Raw genomic sequence first — 7701 nt, forward strand, 5'->3', positions numbered from 1 at the left:
CACTGTCTCCTATCTAAAGATACAGCATTAACTACTTTTCTTTTATAACAACCACTGAACTTAATGTCTGTACCATTTGGCTCCAAATTAAGCATTGTTTTGTCACATTCTGGGTTATGGCAACATTCACAGGTATTGACCCGGCTCCTCTCCATCACGGATTGGGGGATAGCTACATGGATATCCAACTTATTCATTCAACAAATATTTGCTGAGCTTTTGATGTGCTACATAAAACCATCCGGTAAGCAGAACAGACCCCAGTCTTGCCCTCATGGGAACTTACTGGCTGGTGGAGAGACTGCTAACAGACACCAAACACAAATGAGTATATAATTATACTTGTGAGTAGTGCTATGAAGAACATTAGTGTGCCCTAAAAGCTTCCAAGCAGGGGCCCTGGCCTGGTCTGGAAGGTAAGGGACGATCTCCTCAGAGCAATGTTTGATGTGAGATCTGAAGGATGAATAGTTTATTTATTTAAATTATTTTTTTAAAAACTGACATTTTTATTTATTTATTTTTAAATATTTTATTTATTTATTTGAGAGAGAGAGCACAAGGTGGGGGGTGGGCAGAGGAAGAAGGTGAAGCAGACTCCCTCCTAAGCAGGGAGCCAGATGCCGGGCTCGATTCCAAGACCATGACCTGAGCAGAAGGCAGACACTTAACCAACTGAGTCACCCAGGTGCCCCCAAAACTAACATTTTTTAAAAAGTTTATTATTATTTTTAAGTAATCTCTAACACCCAATGTGGGGCTCAAACTCCTGGCCCCCCCAACCCTGAGATCAAGAGTTGCCTTCTCTTCCGACTGAGCCATCCAGGCACCCCTGAAGGATGAATAGTTTAATTAGGCAAAATAGGAGAAAGAGCATTTTGGATGAAGGAACCTGAATATGCAAAAGTCCTGGGGTGGAAAAGAGCATGGTATATTCAAGGACTCGAAAAAAGTTTGGTGCATGCAAGCAAGAATGAAGGACTGGCATGAGATGAGGCTGAAGGTCTGGTGGATTTTCCCAAAGCTCAGCCTGAGAAAGGGGGGTGGTGCTCAGAGGCTAATAAGGAGAGTGCTACATTTTTTGTGTGTGTAAATTAAATGAGGTGATGTATGTATGAAAGGGCATAACAGTGCTTAGCACACAGCAGACCCTCAAATGGTAGCTTCTAATATTGTTCCCTGAAGTGTAAGTTCCTAGAGGTCAGGGACTGTACCTGTTTCCTCTCTGTGTCTACAGGTCCACGATAGAGGGAGAGGGCTCAGCAAATGTTTGTGAACCAAACTGGAATGGGGGGCATTCAATCTGTGTCTCAGAAAAGGAGGAATAAAAAGGGCGCTTCTGGCCAAGTGAGGGTCCAGGCCAAAGGCAGGAGGTAGGAACAGACTTAACTGATTTGGGGAAAGGGGAAGAGACTTCCAGGCTGGTAGCAAGTGGAGAGGGTTTGCACCATAATGGTCATTGGTTGGCTGCCTCCCTAGTATCCATCCCCTGCCTGATGTTTATTCGGAGAGCCACTGTTCCCCTCCCACGTAGTGTCACGAGGATGGGTCTAAACCCTCAGCATCAGGGATGAAGGAAGCATATGATCTAGCTTGGCCAACTTTTTTTTTTTTTTTTAAACTATTTATTATTTATTTGAGAGAGACAGAGAGCGTGTGCCCACACTCGAGCCGGGGGAGGGGCAGAGGGAGGAGAGAGCGAATCTCAAGCCGTCTCCCCACTGAGGGCACAGCCAGACGCAGGGCTCCAAAGTCGCTCAATCCTGAAATCACGCCCTGAGCTGAAACTGAGAGTCCCACTCTTAACCAGCAGAGCCACCCAGGCGGCCCCGGCCTTGGCCCATCTTTATATCACTTTCTCTTGGCTGTGATGATTGGCGCATGCATGGTCACATGACATCCACCAGTCCAATCAGAATGGGTTTCAGAAGTGAGGCCAGCCTTCTTATGCCTGGCTGGCTCAGCTGGTGCAGCCTGCCACTCCTGATCTCCAGGTTGCGAGTTTGAGCCCCACCTTGGGTGTAGAGATTACTTATAAATACATGCATAAATACATACATACATACATAAAGTAAGTAAGTAAGTGAATAAGGACATCCCAGTGAGGTTGGGGACTGTAACATCCATTCACAATAGGACCTAAGAGCTGAGCCAGTCCAGAGGCCTTGCCACTGCAGGATGAAGATAAAAACTGATCCCTGGTGACATCACTTGAGAACCTGCGGCCAGGCCTATTCCTGGGCTGTTGTGTTATGAGGCCAATAACTTTGTGCTCCCCCTGGTGGGCATTAGGCTTTCTGCCACTTGGTTCTTGAGGTTGGAACATTGGTGAAACCCATCTGGGAAGGGCCTGGATGTGAGTCCATCCTGCCTTTTTTTTTTTTTTTTAAAGATTTTATTTGGGGCACCCGGGTGGCTCAGTCAGTTGGGCATCTGCCTTCGGCTTGGGTCATGGTTTCGGGGTCCTGGGATTGAGCCCTGTGTCGGGCTCCCTGCTCAGTGGGGAGTCTGCTTTTCCCTCTCCCTCTGCCTGCCGCTCCCCCTGCTTGTGCTCTCTCTCTGTGTCAAATATATAAATAAAATCTTTTTTAAAATTACAAAAAAGAAGATTTTAATTATTTGAGAGAGCAAGCGCACACGCACACGCACACACATGGGGGTGGGGGGGAGGCTGAGGGAAAGGCAGACTCCCTACTGAGCAGGGAGCTGATCCCAGGACCCAGAGATCATGACCTGAGCAGAAAGCAGACGCTTAGCCTACTGAGCCACCCAGGCGCCCCTATCCTATCTTTTCAGTGAAGCGATGACTTAGCCCCATGCTGTGTCTTCTTGGAACAGCAAGATGGTCATAGGCATGTGGAGGGAGGAGACAAGGGCCCTCAGTGCAGACCGAGCAGCAGGAGAGGAACAGGCAGCCAAGGTGTGAGGGCCCTACCACTGCAGGGAACTTTTATGACACTTTTACCAAGAATGGCCCAGGTCCCTGCATCACTACAAGGAGCCGCTCACCCACAGGGAGCATTCGTATGGGGGCTGCTCTGTGAGAAAGAGAAAGCCCCTGCACGGTTGGGTCTCTCTGTAAGAGCAGTCTGGCCTTACACCAATTAGTTCACTCTCCCTGAGGCCTAGGGAGCTCCTTCTCCACCTTTGAGACTCAGTTCAAACGTCGCCTCACCATGAAATCTTCTCTGAACTCACCCAGAAGAACGATCAGCTCTCCTTGCTATGTGCATTAAAAAGAAAACCACAGGCCCAAAATGATGTCACTTGGGCCTGTGCAAGTCCAGGCCAGGACTTAATATCCAATCTAATGGCCATTTCGACCTCCCCTGGAAATGTAAGTCTTAACTGGTCAGTCAGGAATTTTCTTTTCTTTTCTTTATTTTATTCATTTATTTGACAGAGAGAGAGAGAGCAGGAACACAAGCAGAGGGAGTGGGGGAGGGAGAAGCAGGTTTCCCACCGAGCAGGGAGCCCGACGTGGGGCTCCATCCCAGGACCCTGGGATCATGACCTGAGCCGAAGGCAGACGCTTAACGACTGAGCCACCCAGGCGCCCCGGAAATTTTCTGATAAGCATCAGAGAGGTCATCTGTCACATGGGTCCTCTCCATTCCCCAAAAGATGAGGTTATCTGCATGACCCTTCCCCCCTAAGGGAAAATGACTTTGCCTGGAATAATCCTTTCTTTTCTTTTGATCATAACTTTCTTGTCCCTTCCTCTTTCCTATAAAAACCTTCCATTTTGTACACTGTGGAGCTGCTCTCCACTTGCGAGATGGGATGCTGCCTGATTCATGAATCATTTAATAAAGCCAATCAGATCTTCAAGTGTACTTGTTTGAATTTTTTAAAGCTTATTTATTTAAGTCATCTTTACACCCCAAATGGGGCCCCAACTCATGACCAAGATCAAGAATTGCCTGCTCTTCTGACTGAACCAGCCAGGCACCCCTGAATTTTGTTTTTTCACCTGTGTTTCAAGGTTGTACTCCTAAGTCCCTCCTATAGGCTTCTGTTACAACCCCCACCAGATTCCAGCATGCTCTGGTGAGGTACAGGGGCCCTCCCCCATCGGATTGTGACCCTGCAAGGGACTGTGAACCCAGGTTGTAATGGATCACCTGATTCCTCCGTTCATACCCTGTGACAGTCCGTAGTGCTTGAACTTTGCAAAACCCTGGGACATACAGGGGGTGATGAAATTAGGGCTCTCGAGGTCAGCTGACTATCTGAGCTGCTGTTCATTCTTAGTGAGTTCAGCTCATGGAAGCATCTCCATCCTAGTCTCCTGTCTCTGGAACACATTTTGTTAAACCAGATTTAGAATTCATCCTCTTGCTCTGATTTCCAAAAATCCCCCTCACACAGGTCTTAGCACAGGTAGCGGACTTTACAGAAGATTTGATGGACATGGGGGGAGGGTTTTAATATATAAAGTTGATCCCTGTTCACTTCTTTATCTCGGCAACTTTTGAGTTTGCTTCACAGGACTTATCACAATTTGCAATTATTTTATTTCTGTGTCTTTTAACTTTTTTTCTTGGTTAGTTTGCTTCCTCCACGAGTTCCGGAGCACGGACTGATCTTGCCTGCCGTCATGTTTGCAGGGCTCAGCACTGGAAGGTGTGAGGTAGGCAGCTGTTGAATGACTGAATGACTGTGAAATCAGACATCCGTCTTGAATGTTCATCCTCCATTGGGAAACCCCCTCGAAGTTTCTCAGGCCTTCTCCCTGTCCCCTTTCTCACCTTTTTTTTTTTTTTTTTTTGGAACCAATTTGTCCCATAAGGCCTCCAAAATTCTCACCCAGTCATGCAGAACATGTTCCGTTCTCTCCAGCCCCTACTTCCAGACCCGCCTGTGAATCAAACAGGAATTCAGAAGAAACCAGAGGCCACACCTTAGGACACAGCTGTGGGCTGAAACGTCCCCTTTCCTCTGCCATTACACTTTTCATCACCATCACCCTCTCCAGGGCTTGGCACAGGAGGGACTGAGGCTGCCTGTGTCCTATTAAACTCAGGGGAATGGAGACTTCAGGTGGTGTGGCCAATGAAAGTGGTCACAGACTCTTTGCCAAGCTTCCTAGCAAAAGGTAGGGCCAGGGGCACCTGGGTGGCTCAGTCGGTTGGGCATCTGACTCTTGGTTTCAGCTCAAGTCATGATCTCAGGGTCCTGGGATCGAGCCTCACATCAGGCTCTGTACTCAGTGGGGAGTCTGCTGGAAGATTCTCTCCCTCTGCCCCTCCCCCTGCTCACACACACTCTCCCTCTCTCTCCGGAATAAATAAATCAATCTTAAAAAAAAAAAAAAAAGTAGGGCCAGTGGTTCCTGCTCTTGAGTCTGAGCTGGCCAGTGGCTGCTTTGACCAATGGATTGTGCTGGAAGTGACACTGTGCCAGTTGCAAACCCGGCTTTTTTTTTTTTTTTTTAAGTAATCTCTACGCCCAACATGGGGCTCGAACTCATGACCCTGAGATCAAGAGTCGCACGCTCTACCGACTGAACCAGCCAGGTGCCCCCCAAACCCAGCTTTTTAAAATTTAATTTAATTTTTTTAAAGGTTTTATTTATTTATTTGACAGAGAGAGACACAGCGAGAGAGGGAACACAAGCAGGGGGTGTGGGAGAGGGAGAAGCAGGCTCTCCGCGGAGCAGGGAGCCCGATGCGGGACTTGATCCCAGGACCCTGAGATCGTGACCTGAGCTGAAGGCAGATGCTTAACGACTGAGCCACCCAGGCGCCACTGCTTTTTTTTTATTTTTAAAAAAAGATTTTGTTTATCTATTTGACAGAGAGGGAACACAAGCAGGGGCAGTGGGAGAGGGAGAAGCAGCCTTCCTGCTGAGCAGGGAGCCCGATGCGGGGCTGGATCCCAGGACCCTGGGACCGTGACCTGAGCCGAAGGCAGCCGCTCAACGACTGAGCCACCCAGGTGCCCCCAAAACCTAGCTTTTAAGAGGACTGGCAGTATCCTCCTTGGTGTCTTGGGGCTCTCAAGTTCCCATGTAAAACTCCAGTGATCCTTCTGGAGACACCATGTGGGAAGAATCAGGCTACACAGAGCGTGTCCAGCTGGGCTCCATTTTATCGCTGATGCCACCAAGGCACCAGGCATGTGAGTGAAGCCTCATGGGTGTCTTAGACCCTCAGGTCCAACGAGCCACCCAGTAAATATCGCCAACTGACCCCAGTTGATGCCATCTGGAGCAGAATAACCCAGCTGAGCCCTGCCTAAATTCCTGCCCCACAAAACTGCGAGATACATTGGAATGTTTCAAGCCACCGTGCTTGGGGCTGGTTTGTTATGCAGCAATAGCTAATTGGAACAGAGAACAAGACCCTGGGGGAGCCAGCCCGAGGATGCTGGCTGGGCAGCCACCAGGACGTAGGAGGGCAGGTGAGTGATAGTCTGGTGGGAAAAGGAAAGCAATGAGAGCCTCGTTTGCACCCTGGCAGGGCTGTGGCTGGACAGGCAGACACTGGCAACCCCATCTCTCCCTGGCTGGCCTAAGCTGAGACAGTCCTTAGTGGTCCCCATGGCACTGGCCTCACAATGGAGGTGTTGATGTATCTCACACTGATGACACGGGACCAAAAGGGCACATATATATTGACCACCTACTGTGTGCCAGGCACAGTGATGCATGGTTTCTTACAAACCCAGCACAATCCAGAGAGAGAGATCAAGAGACAGAGACAGAGAGGGAGAGAAAGAAAGAGAGGGAGAGAGACACACACAAATGCTGGATCTGCATTTCAAATATGTAAAACTGAAGCTTGGAGGGGGAGACAGAGCTGGGATCGGAGCCTGGGCTCCAGTTCTAGAACTGTGGCCTGGCCAAGTCAGAAGGATTAGAGGGCCTGGAATATGTCACGGTGGTGGTGGTGGTGACCGCAGCTCCCAGCGGGGCTGAGTGGGGGCCCCCAGCACATGTGCACAAACCCTGGAGGAGAGGCTGCGGCGCCCGCTGCCAGGATACCTGGCCCGGAGAAAGGAGGATGGGTGACGTGGGGCCCCCAGGGCCCTTAAAACCAAGGGAATCAAGCCAACTGTTCTCACCATGCCGGTGGAGAGCAAGGAGTGCTGCATGAGGCAGGCAGAGAAGCAGGGTCTCTGCAGGGGGGAGAAGAAGGACTTTTAAGACGGGGAGTGGCCAGGTCAGGGAGATGAGGCATTTTGCCTCACTGTGCCTCAGTTTTCTCGTTTATAAAAAGGAAATAACCACAGCACCTACCCTGCCCTTCCTTCCTTCCTTTCTTCCATCCTTCCTTCCTTCCTTCCGTCCTTCCTTCCTTCCTTCTTTCCCCTTCCTTCCTTCCTTCCAATTCCTTCCTTCCTCCCTTCCTTCCAATTCCATCCCTCACTTACTCAACAAACACCTACCAAGAGCAGACAGGACCAGGCCTAGGACCAAAGCTACGGTGTGATCCCAGCAGTAGCTCCAGCCTGGCCAATCCTTGCAGGCAACAGGGGATGGGGAGATGATCATCGCAGGGCCTGGAACCATTTATTCCTTTCCAGGGGCTCTGTTGTCACCTCTAGGCAATGGGAGTGCTCATCACAGTGGAGGCTTGGAGAGACCTCACAGGGCCACAGGGCTCCTGGGCAAGGCTGCAGGAAGGTGAGCAGATCCCGGCTAGAGAGAAGGCAGAAGGAAATAGTGGCTGGTTCTCAGGGCCAAGTTCTGTGACA

The sequence above is a fragment of the Leptonychotes weddellii genome, chromosome 4 (assembly GCF_054177405.1).
Source record: "Leptonychotes weddellii isolate Sample4059 chromosome 4, ASM5417740v2, whole genome shotgun sequence".
Classification (NCBI taxonomy): Eukaryota; Metazoa; Chordata; class Mammalia; order Carnivora; family Phocidae; genus Leptonychotes; species Leptonychotes weddellii.